Genomic DNA, 13,085 nt, shown 5'->3' with positions numbered 1-13,085 from the left:
TCAGGTTAAAGAGTCCGAAAATAGTATTTTCTCTGCACAAAGGCACATGTACACTGCCACCTCTCCCAAGCTGAGCAGACTGAGCTCCATGACTCTCGGGGCAACGCATTTCTACCAGCTCAGGCATCATTTTACAGTTGTCTCTTGTAAGCTTCCCTGACTTTTTCAAGTACAGATGCTAGATTTGTACCTAGAACCCAGATATGGGATCAACCACAGTGTTACCGGTAGGGATAAGCACAGCTTCTTAAAAAGATGATGAAAGTGACCCAGAGACGAAATAAATGGGTAGGGGCCAAGCTCCCTTTGGCACCAGTCTGAAAGCAGCAGATTTTTGCCAATGCCTATCACTTTCGCACTTGAACTTTCAAAGGAACGCTCTGCCCACACTGTAGAAAAACACCAAGGTTTATTTTTAACTTGTTATGATAGGCAGCGGGGCAAAAAAACCACAAGTCGCATACATACTGGGACAGCGACATACACACAGCATCTGGTTCAGCCTTTTGGTGATAGGTACACATCAGCTTCTTGATGAACCAAGGACAAACTGTGATCTGTGCCCTCACAACTGCAGGATGGAGCCCCGCTCCACATATCTGCCATACACTGCGTTCCCATCTGCTTCAAGGGGTGTTTAAGGCAGGGGTACTGAAAAATTTACACTGGAGAGGTCTGTCACTTGTTTTTCCCCTCAACATGACAAGCTAGGCAGCTTAACAGGACCCAAGAGGGGAGTATCTCCCATGTGAAACGTACAGCACAAAGCAGAGAACTACAGGTTGCTTCCAAAGCTGCAGAGGGAGGTACGAACCACTGCCGCTACTCTCCACAAGCAGAGCCTCTGGGGAAGACCAAGGTTTCTCTTTAGCTGAGCACAGCAACAGCCTAGAAGTTAAAATAACCCAAAACCCCCAGAACATACAAAAACTACAGGGGGAATTTATGAGGAACCCATTTATGAAAGGGCTCAGAGTCAGAGAAGATAAAACATTTCCATCACCACAGAGGGTGGAAAATACAAGGAAATGAGAAGGCAGCCACATCTTCAGGTGCCACAGTCCCACAAACCTTCCCTCTTCTTGAATTGATGCATGTGTTCCGCTAAAGAAGCATCAAGATGTTCCTCTGCACCCAGGTATCTTCACTAAATATCTAAAAGAGTTTCTAGTTGTGTGTACTAAGAGATAGATAAAACGCTTTCCCCTTTATCGTATTCAGCAGAATTGTTGGTTGAGTCTTTCTGGATTGGAGGGTGTTTTACCGATTACAAAAGCTCCTAAGCTAGAGCAGTGTTTCAGGGAAGGAGAGTGACAATCAGCAGGGTGGAGATGAGGACAAAGATTACGGTTATATGATCCCATAGTGACTCACTTTAAGCATGTACAATTCTGGATGGTGCAATTAAAGTTTTGTTGTTGCTTTTTTTAATTGCAGCTTCTTTTTTAAAAGGAAAGAGGATACAAAACACTACATAGAACTGAAACACTTCCAGCATTTGTATATATGAAGAAAGAACACTGCCTTCAGTCACAGATCTGGAAAAGCCACAGCTGAGTTGCAGGCAGCAGTGCTATTTATTCACAGGTGACATACTCAGGGTGCTTGGTCATCATGAACACGTTTTTATGGGATAGAGCAAAGGAATCTTACCTACTGAGACTTTATTTCTGTGGTCCCTAGTACTACTTCAGCTTCATAGCACAATTGCAAAACAACCACCTTCTGCTTACAACAGGCATTATCTGGCCTGCTGGAAGGGCACATTCAACTCAGAGGCTGGAGCCCTACTACAGTTCAGAGCTCAGACATGTCAATACAGAGCCACAGTCTGCCCAAATCTAGGGTTGTGCTTTTACCACCACATATTCAAAGAAGCAGCACTTGGCTCCTGACAGTTAGAAGAAAAAAAGAGGGGGAAGTGTTATTTTTAACAGCAATAGGTCTGTGAGCAAGTCCACTGCACAGCTGCCTGAACAGCTGTACTAGCAAGTCAAGGCAGGCAGCACAGGAGCAAGGATGAACATTTCAGAGATGCATGTTTTTTGCACAAAGATAGCTGCTGTAAGAAATGCTCATGAAACTGCATCCCAGTCTTCCCAACTCCTTTCTGCACAGGCATCACACACTGCTCTGATCCCCACCGTATTTGAGCTCTGCCTCGTCGGTCATGGTGCTGCTGATCCCAGCAGACCTTTGCTCCATCCTCCCCAGAGAGGACACGTGCGTAGGAGGTTTTTTTACTCCATTCTACCCACACCCATACACTTCTCTGTTTGGGAAGAAACGTGTTGACAGAAATATGCTTGGCATACAGGCGAGAAAGTGGGAGGGCCGTGGTAGAACACTGCTGCTCTTCTCTTGACAGTCTTGCACCAGCCCGAAAAGAGCCTCATCTCCTTGAGTGAGCTTCATTCCTACAACATAGCAATGATTGTTTAACCCTTTTTAATTGATGGGCCAACCGAAACTTCCTAAAGCAAGTACATACTCCTTAAATAAAAAGGCCAATTGCATATACTGTTGTGTTGTATAGGTTGCCCTGCTTCTTCCAGCTCCTCCTACAAAGACCTACTGGAAGTAGCTCGTGGGTCTCTGAAATTAAACAAACTGGGACAAAGCAAGTGGGGACAATGCCCTGAGAAAAGCCACCAAGTTGCAGGGCCTAGATGTGAATACAAGGGCTGTGTCTTAAAACTGTGCTCATTACCCCATCAGGATCCAGTACAGAGAGAGGGAAACTGGGTGGCTATTCATGATGTACACACTGAAAGCTCCCAAATATCTGGGCTCAACGGTGCCTCCATCTCACAGAGAAGGCTGGCAGAGCAGCAGCAAGCCTTGGGTTTGCACAGTGTTTGGATTCATTCATGCACTGCTGAAGCCACCACTTGGCTGTGCATACACTCTTAAGCCACTCTTACAAACCCACGACCGGACAGCTCGAGCACACAGCCCTTGCTTTGTGCTGCTGAAGTTGCTGGCAAGGAAGACAGCACAATACAACCTTTCGTCACTGTCAGAAACTTGGCTAGTCTGGTTGGCTCTAACTCATCTGAGCACATTATTCCCAAGTCCCATCAGCCCAAGAACAATGTGCAAAGGAAGATGAGAACATCCCATTACAAACACAGCAAAGTGCTGACAGCCAGCCAGGTGGCAAGAGATAGGGCCACCTGCAACTCCCTAGCAAGCCTGGAGTTGATGGCAAGTGCAGAGCATTCCCTCAAGACAAGACCCAGCACCCATAGCACTGAGTCAAGCATGACCACAGCTGCAAGTGAGGTCAAGGAAACCAACCCTCCATCCCTGAAGACATGCATCCAACAATGCAGCAAGTACGAAATAGATGTGGACCAGCCAGGCATGGTCTGAAATGTAGCTTCACTGGTGATAGTCCTCATCCCCTGCCCAGTCTCAATGTGGCCCCAGCACGCTCATTACAAGGTATTATGCTCACTGGGTTTGTGCTGAGAAATAGTATGGCCCCAATTACAATGGAGAGACTCACCATTCCTCCTCTCCAAGAAGCCTCATATTTAAGGGGAAAGAAATCTATTTCCTTATTCCCTAACTGTATGCCTAAAAAAAACGAAAGGTAAGATTAATGTTACGCTCAGTGCTGTGAATTAACTTGACTTCCCATCTCCAGGCCCTCCTGGCTGGGAGCCATCAGACAGTCAAACAAGCAGCAGGGGTGCAATCACAGCAGCTACAGTTGGCAAGTCCAGTGAAGCGTGAAACATTAACAACAGGTTTACCATAGCCTGATTAAGCCAATCTGCCTTGGCACAGCAGGGAGCAGGTCTGGGATACATGCTTCTGGCACAGCTGTCAATAAAAGAAATGCCAGCCCAGGAATCCCAGCCACTGCCATAGCCAGGGAGGTGCCAGCAGGGGAGGACAAGGGCAGAAGCATCCTGCTCTACAGCAGTGGTGTGCTGCAAAATCCATACAGCAAGCATGAAAGAGGGAGCTCACTTGCTTGAGGGATCCTGAAGAGACTCTGCAAACTCCAAGCACAGGCCTTCTCTGCTGGTAGGAGTTCACCCCGAAAACAGGCCTTTCTAAGCATTGCTGAAGCAGCGCATCTGAGGCTTCTGCAGCACAGTTGCAAGCCTTGCCTTTATGGCCGAGATAAGGATGTCTCTAGGTATGACAACTTGGCAGAATTTCATGAAATAACCTTTTTCCTTTTTACATTCTGCCACTTGCCTCAGTAGCTTTCTCCAGCATTAGCTCAGGTCCATAGTCCAGCATTTCTAACACCAAGCTGCTTCAAAGAAAGTGGGGTAACCACAACAGAGAAGCAAAGGCAGCCTCAGATGTTGCTAGTGATATTTAGGTGTGTCACAAAGAGGTAGGTAACATCCAGGAATAGGCAGCATAAACATGCGCTGTCTCTACAAGAGGTCAAACCCCACTGGCTTCTCAAGTAAGGCTTAGAGCAAAACAGCCCCCCCACACACTTCTGCCAGAAGTCTTAGACTGTGTTTTGATATCTGCTGAAGGGCCCAAGGGCCCCCTTGGCTCACGTGGCCCATATGCTCTGCTCTGGGACACTGGCCAGTTCAATGACCCAGGGACCACACATGCATGCTCCAAGCATTTCCTTTCGGGTCTTAAAAACCATCTCTTGTTCCCCACCCCCTCCACTCCCAACATTTTCCTGTCAGCATCATGTGCTGGATAATTCACAAAATAAACTAGAAGGTGTGAGTCATGCTCAGTTTGGAGCATCTGCAGTTTTTGAATCCTGAACTAAAGGACAGGAGGGAGAGGAAAGACAAAAGTGACACAGGAAAAAACAGCTTCATCAGCTAAAAATCACTTTTTAGGGCCTACGGAGCTGAAAAATTAAGTGGCAAGCAGCAAGTGCTGCCTGTTACAAGCCAGCAGTCTCAGGAAGGTGCTGAGTTATGAAGATCCCTGCAGGTCAGAAAGCAAGCTGGGACCTCACAGAGGCTCTTGCCAACAAGGACTGGCCAGGCCAATCCAAGCCAGGTAATCCCTTCACAATACGAGGATCATTTCCTTGAAACAAAACCAACATGACCAAGCAGACACCCAAGTAGAGGTGAGAGGCTCCCCAGAGGGCCTTTTCCAGGGGAAACATGCAACTGGGACATTTCCTTCTCGCCCCTAGCAAAGCTGCTCTGTGAGATACGTGGCCTGACCTCAGCATTTCTCTTTTCCATCCTGCCTCTCCCATCACACCTGGAGATTCCTGAGCTCCCGCTACCACATGCGGGTGCCGACAGAGGCTGGCCAGGACACGTCTTGGCTGCTGCAGCTGCAGTTACACAGAGAGCATTCCTAGGATCTTGTTCACCAGGCACCGTCAGTGCCAAGGACATCAAAAAACTGGCGCAGGAAGAAGGTGGCTGCCAGGCGGAGAGCAGTACTAGGCAGCCTGGGCAAGGGAATGCTTTCTGCTTGTCAGCCACAGTACCAGACCATCTCACACAGGCAGGAGCTACAACGCAGCACAAGGAGACTGGGCAGCCCAAGGGGGGAACCAAACTGAGGGGTCTCAAAGCTGTAAATGTGCAAAGTGAAAAAATACTGCCACAGAACCATGGGTTTTTTACTGGCAGTCTTGACTTGGAAGCTAACAACAGCTTGGGATCTGGGATGGAGGCTATCATCTCTGCTCTAAACTCACGCCTTGAGGTCAAGGCCATGAGAGGTTTGTGCACTGCCTGCACCATTCTCCAACAATAAGCTCTCACCTGACCAACAATACTTTTGAAAAGGAAGACTATATATATTTTGGAATCAAAGCCTCAGAACATGAGACTATTTTTTTAATCTGCCTTGAAACAGTAATCAGTAGCATTCACGAAATGCCTTCTCCGAAGCTACTAATTTGGCATTCTCACTTCTGTAGACCTGCCTGCAAACTGCACGGTAGAGCAGTCCTCAAGCTGAGAGAGCATCTGCTGAACACCCCAAAGCAGAAGGTGATGTGCTTGCACAGCATAAACAGGAAGATGGAGATACCTAAAAATCACAAAAAAAAATAGTGCCACAAGGGAGCTCAGAAGGTCAATCCTAGAGCCTGTCCCAGACACAAAATCTGATCCAGGTGGATGTGTATAAAAACCTCAAGGTAGATATATTGGTCAGGGATGGCTTGGTTAGTCTGACACCACAGCCAAGTAGTAGACCCCAGGCAGCCAAACACACACTTCACTGACAATATCTGAGGCATAACTAGGTCTGTGTGTGGAGGAAGTTAATCTTAATCATCAATGAGAATGAAAGTTGCTTCTGTAGTCGTTCTCTCCAGTATCTGACACAGCTTCAGTCGACTCAGCTAACCACATGTGCAACATGAAGAATCAACAGTAAACACGGAGAGTTACTTGAGCAGTCAATTTTAACCACTGTGACCCAACCATGGATCACAGCAGAATAAACACCACTGCCTCCAGCAGATGTGTTTCACCCTCACTTTGCCCAAGGGCAGACCACCACACAAGTCAGTGGAGAGCAGGACAGGAGCTACCTTTGCCAGGAGAGATCAAAATCCCTGGCTCACACCGATGTCCCCATAAGCCCTATTGTAGCTGGAAAACACGCTTTCAGCGGTGTCCCATGGATCATACAACACTGTCCATTTCTGAAGGCTTTTTTGTATCTTGTGCAGGCAGGATGTCACAGCAGTTTTAGTTTTAAGCCCAACACCACTCATTTAAACTAGTGTAAAGGAGGGGGAAAAGAAAAACAGTCTCCTTTCACGCATAACTCAAAACAGCCACCCACTCAGAAAACTGCTCAGGCATGGAGCTTGCATCTCAATAAATTTGTGCTATATATGCTCCCTTCCCCCAGACCCATCTCAATGGTGATTGCTGTATTTTGATTTGATCTGTTTATTTCAGCTTTTATGTCAGCATTTTAGGCAATTTTGTACTACACAAAATTATTGGAAGGGCACGCTGAATTTCCCAGATAGGTAAAACTTGTGTTCTCTGCTAAATGGAAGCCTAAATGCCTTGCTCAGTGCAGTAGTTTCTCTGCAGAGAGCTGGCAGCTTCACTTTGTGGTTCAGGGTGCCTTTCAGGAACCATGGCACCTCGGATCTGGTATGCTTCACTAGCATTTCTAAGCCCTCAGTTTCAGGCTGTGGTCAATAAGCTCACAGAGCAGCTCCAGAGATGCAGGCAGGCAGCTTGGAGCAGAGGTAATTCGAAGTGTCAGCTCTTCTAGGCTTCTCCAGTTTAATCCTAAAAGAAAATGTAGCAAAATACAAGGGACACAGGATTCAGAAAGGGAGCTCTTGGTGCCCCTCTGGTCCAAGTTCATGCACTGACTCAGTTTGGTGACTGTTAACACCAGGCTGACTTCTGAAAGCCTGACACCCACGCAGAAGGTGTCAAGTGCCAAAAAAAGGTCCTAGTTCCTCTCAAAACGCCAAAGCGTGGTTTTACCAACACAGTTGTTCGGAGGAACAAGCATCTCTAGAGACACAAGCAGAAGAAAGACTCCCTCAGAGATGCCGCTTTCTTTCCAGACTTTGGGTGACTAGACTCAAGCCTGAGACTGCTCCAAGACTTGTAGCTAAGGCAAGAGCTGCAGCTGGAAGGTCTGCCAGCAGCATCAGTGCACATGCGAACAAGCCAGGTTTTATTCAGCCAGATCAGATACCAAGAAGCAAAGCTGCAGAAGGGTGGGCCTCAGGGCAGGCTCCCAGGCTTGCTGGAATCCTGGGCTGTGCTGCATGCATTTGAAGGTGGAGGTGTCTGAACTGATCCTGTGCAAGAATCAGAGCCGACTGTAGATTCCTATCAGCTTCCTTTTTCCTAGAAAGGCAGCTGCTAGGCTGCGAGGACTCGTGTCTGCCACCCTTTCAGCTGCTGCCCGCACTGCTAATCTGCTCCACAAGAACAACCTTCCTCTACCTAATCAACCGAGGATGCTCTGCCTCAATTCAAAGCCCCTTTTCTTTGCTCTGCCAGCTCCTCACAGGTACTCTCTCCTCCCTCCCTTCCTGCGTTTAAGTTCTCCAGGTTTTAGTCAGCACGGGAGAACACCAACTACCAAAACTGTCCCCAGATCAGCCAAACCTTCACATCCATCTACAAAAGTGTCACAAATCAGTAAAGCTGCAGCACTAACAATACATGTCTCCCTGTCACAGCTCTGTGTTGGCACGCTGCCCTTAGCAACTACAGATTTAAGACAGTGGCATAAGAGGGTAAGAATAAGTCCCTGGCCTCTGGGGCCAGATGGGCAGGGAGGCAGAGCTCCCAGCATCAACCTAGAGCAAACCACTTTGTGGCATCTGTGCCCACAGCTCTTGTGCACTGCCCAGCACAAGGAAGAAAGAAGCAGGCGGTCAGCTTTTTAACTGCCTCTTCTCTGAGGACACAAAATGAGCTCCAAAGTCAGTTGGAAGTAAAACTTTTGCTTTGGAAGCTAAATCACCTTTAGGTAATATTGAATACTCACAGCTTCTTAAGAAAAGACGAGACAATGAAAATCGGGAATGAATGAAATGAAAATAGCAAGTTCACCTGTTACGTGGCCAGAGCTGATGCTCTGCACAACACCAACCACCCTGGGAGCGCCAGGCAACTGAGCACTGTAATCAGAGCTGGAGGCAAACCTGCCTTTTCCGCCTTTTATCAGGGATATGAGGAATGCAGGCAGGGCTGTGCAGCCTTAGCCAATGGCCCAGTCCCTCCAGCGCTGCAAGTAAGGTCAGGAGAGCCCAGCCACTTCCCAACACCAACTTCCTTCGGAAACCTGGCGCCGACCGAATCGCCTGCAGGAGAGCGCAGCCCTGCGAACAGCAGTGCTCTCTGCGTACCACAAAACCAGCCAACACCCTGGCAGCTTGGAAAATTCCCAGGTCTTTCCCTGCTGTCCTCCACTGCTTCACCCCAGCCCCCAACATCACTGCTAAAGGCTCCAAGAGGCATTGGTCAATTTAGGACATAAATCCTCCCCATCCCACCAGCCAGCACCCCAATAATAAAGCTAACTTAGAACAGAGGGAGAAAAAAATTCTTCCCACCAGGATCTCACAAGTAAATGTTTGCCATATCCATAACAGACATACATGATCAAGTTAATTCTGCCATGCAGAGGGGGGAGAAGCTTTACATCCACACCGGGGAAGGCTGCCCTGAGCCAGGCCAATGCTTCTCCAGCCTACATGCCAGGTCAGCGGTGACAGTCCCTCTGCGAGGACACTCCCGCCTCTTGTCCTGACTGTAAATGACCAAAACCGTCAGTGTTAGGTTAATGGTTGGACTAGGTGATCTTCAAGGTCTTTTCCAACCTAGATGATTCTGTGATTGCTATATGTACCGTGTGTTTTGGAGAGGTTTCTGCAGAAAGGAAAAACAACACACCTCTCACTGTCAGGAAATATTCCTGCTTGCATAAACTTAGTTCCTTCCTTCCTTCCATCCCATTACTTCTTGGATCAGCCCTGTCAGTGTTCTTGTGTATGCATGTCTCTCACTGCCTTCAAATATTTGCTCATTTATGTCCTCCTCCCCTTTGTCATCACTTACTGAACACCACATACTAAGCCCCCATAACATTTCCCCTTGAGCCAATTCCTCCAGCCACTGAGTCCTGGTTCAGCAGAAGGTCTGGGAAAAGAATGAACCATACCCATATACACAGAGGCACTCAAAGTTTTACTGCATACAGCATTTACACCTCTTTTGAAAAACAGAAATGAAGAAGAGTGACTCACTTGCAAACCCACTTCAACTTTCTGTCCTGAACAGCACTCACCACAGTCCGGGCTGTCAAGAGTGCGCAGACCAAACCTCTACCAACCCAGGCCTGTGTCAAAAAGAGCGCACTATTTTTATATGGGTGACAGAGCATCATGGCAGTGGCCATGGGTTGGCATACAATTAAAATAATCATCAGTTGAGCTTGTGGAGCCTGACACAATATCCTTGGGCAGGAGCAGAATGGCTGTGCCACGCTTCTGAGCAGACTTTTATCCACACCCTTCTCTCCAAGGAAAGTAACACTTCTGGTAAGCTTAATTCACAAAGTGCCCGGGGTTACAGGGTAGATATTATGAGCACCCAGGCCTAACTGGTCTCCTTTGCTCAAGCAAGGTTCATGACAGTCCTGTCTTGCATCTCTCTATACATATGGTGTGATGCCACACTCTCCTGCTCTCCTTTCAGACCTGCTGAAAGTCTCTCCGAGCTGCCATACAATGCCAAGGCCATACAGCACTCACTCAACAAGCTGTGTGGTATCTTTTCATGTACTGAGAAAACAATGGGAAGGCTCCAATTTCTATTTTTAAAAAGGAAGCATAAATCAAGTGTCAAGGGACATCCACAAGATCCCATCATGTGTTCCATGTGTCACTGTAAGGTGGACACAGAGCATCCCTGACACACAGCAGCCTCCAGGGAGATGGCAGCCCTGCTCAACCCGTAGAAATACCCAACAAATGCCCTTCACTCCCTGCAACATAAGCCACCAGCAGCAGAACAGCAAATATACTTATCACCTTTTGGAGAAAGACAAAAGGACAAGCCAGAAGCGAGTGCCACACCAGAAACTGCACCTAAGCTTCTCGAGTTTTAAGGCAGTTTTACCAACAGACCAGCCTCCTTCCTCAGTCCTTCAGCCTTCAAACCCACACTACACAGAGGAGCAGCAGCGAACGAGTGGGAAGCCAGCCAGCTGGGGACACTGGGAAGGGGACGGAACATACCACTTCGTCCTATAAATCACCACATTCATATGAACTGGATGTCTCTGAGAAAGAAAAAGAAAGCTTATCCCAGCAAAACACAAGTTCCACACAGCCCCAAGGCACATCCCATTGCTTCTCCAAGTGGGGTTGCCCAGAGAGAGCACAAGCGGCCTCTCCTGCTCCTTGCAGCAGCCATCTCTAACTCCCGCCTGGCATGCGTGCACCCTCTGACATTGCTCATGGCCACAGGAAATTAAAGATTAAACAGAGGCCCGTGGTCACAGCAAACACAATGCTGCCTGCAACACACTGCTCAGCTGAGATCATTACTCAGAGAGCAGCAATGAGTGATGGCCAACGTCCTAGTACCACAAATGGGGGAAAGCCCCCTCCCCATCCCCAGCAATGAGGGCAAAAAAAGACTGTGCCCCCTCTTATCCCAGTCCAAAAACTTGTCAGTAACTAAGGAAACATCTCTGCAGAAGGCATCAACATGAGTCTGGAAGCTCCTCTCTGCCAAAGACTGCTTCTGAACGATCTTTTTGCCTCAGTACAACCTCCACAGCAGCTCGCAGAGGACAAGTGCTAAGAATTTAAGGGATGGAAGGAGGCAGACCTGCTTGCTTAGTTGCGTTTTGGAGCCAAGAGCATGAAATATGCTAATCCTGCCCATCTCCTCTGCCAAGCTCTGCAGACCCAGAACAACTGAATGCATAATAAAACTTTCACCCAGCTTTAACCAGAAGTGAAATGAGTACCACAGCCTCAGCTACTGAATTCATGCATGCTGGAAAAACAGACCTCCTATTACTCAGAAGAGCTGGACATGAACCAGTGACCTAGAAAGAAAAGCCTGCATCTATGTCCCATCACTCTCCACCTCCCCATTGCCCTCAAGCCATCTAGCTTGCCTGAATTTTTCAGAGCCCTTCTCCAAGGAAAGCAGAAAACCATGACACTTCACATCATGCTGCAAGGACAAATCTCAGAGGGAGCCAAAGGGCATGGGGCAGGTGGTTTCACAGTGACCAGGCTGACCCTCTGCTGCTCTCAAAATTATTGCCCTGATTATATTAATCCAGTTAAAGGCCAAACCCTCCTTCATGAGAACAGCTGACATCTCATCCCTCAACACCAGCCCCCTGAAAAATCCCAAAGCAGAATCCCTCCTCACCAGACACCGTGCCAGCCATCAACACTTTCTGAACGTGCTTCCACCTTTGACAGACATTAAGTTTCTCTTGCCCACTATCATGTTACTGAGCACACAGTCACCAAAAGCCCCGGCATAAGCCAGTAACATCAGTCTGTTCCACGGGAACCTGAGACACTGCACCTCAGAGCTGACCCTTTCCCCATTCACTTGGAAAGTCAGCAGTCAGGAGGTTTTTATGGCAGGGGTCTCAGCAAAGGACACATTAAGCTGCAGAGGTCAGAGGGAAGGTGCTATGGTTCGGAGGAAGACTGGATGCTTACAGCAAACTTTTATTCAATTTATGTTAAGGCAAGAGCACCAGCCAGGCTGCCTGCCCCAGAGAACGCTTTGCCAAGACGGAACATAAAGATTCAAGCCCTTCCTGTTTCCCAGAGCCACAGTCAGAGGTGTATCTTTTACTACTACGTTCGGGCAACTGGCCTCTCTGGCAGCAATCTACAATGAGCTGCAATTTAATGTACAGCTCAGGGGCTTCAGAACACCAAATCAGATTCTTAGTGAAGAGTAGAAACCATAGTGTGAGCATTATCGCCGTGTCTCTCCCAGCACGGGTGGCACAATCAGCCTTTGTCAAGGCTGGAGCTCAAGAGACAGCACAGCGGCAGGGTTGGTTCTAATGACTGGCACAGATGTACTGCCCTTATACTTCTTTATAGTACGACTATAAATAAAATTAAATAATAACACTTAAGCCACTGCAATTTTCCACAGTTCCAAAGAGCTGTGCACTGCTGATGCAGAGTTCAGGGTCCTTCTCTTCCCCCTCCCACCTCCTTTTTCCCTCCTCACAGAGGATTCAAACTGGCAGGAAGATGAGGACCCCCTGGCAAGGAAGCCTGTACCTGGGTTTTACCTGCTGCCACTAACAACTGAAGGCTCTCGGAGACTGCAATGGATGAGGCGCTGAGCCTCAGCTTAGCAGACAGGCATCCCTCTGCAAAGGCATTGACAAAGAGCTCAATCCTTCAGCAAAGGCAGCAACAGCAGGCAGAACCACAGGTACATCCTCTAGAGAGGGGCAAGGTCTGCACAGCTCCAAAATGGGAACATGCCCCATGCAGGCAGGGATGCCTCCTGGGTCCGAGAGGCAATACACAGCGCTTTGAGATGGCACAGGGAGCTGCACCCAAGAGCTCATTTGAAATGGGCAGCCAAAGACAGGGTGTAGCCCTTCCC

This window comes from Athene cunicularia (genome assembly GCF_003259725.1).
Source record: "Athene cunicularia isolate RWA chromosome 9 unlocalized genomic scaffold, athCun1 chr9_part1, whole genome shotgun sequence".
In the NCBI taxonomy this organism is placed as follows: Eukaryota; Metazoa; Chordata; class Aves; order Strigiformes; family Strigidae; genus Athene; species Athene cunicularia.
This window is presented reverse-complemented; position numbering follows the sequence as displayed.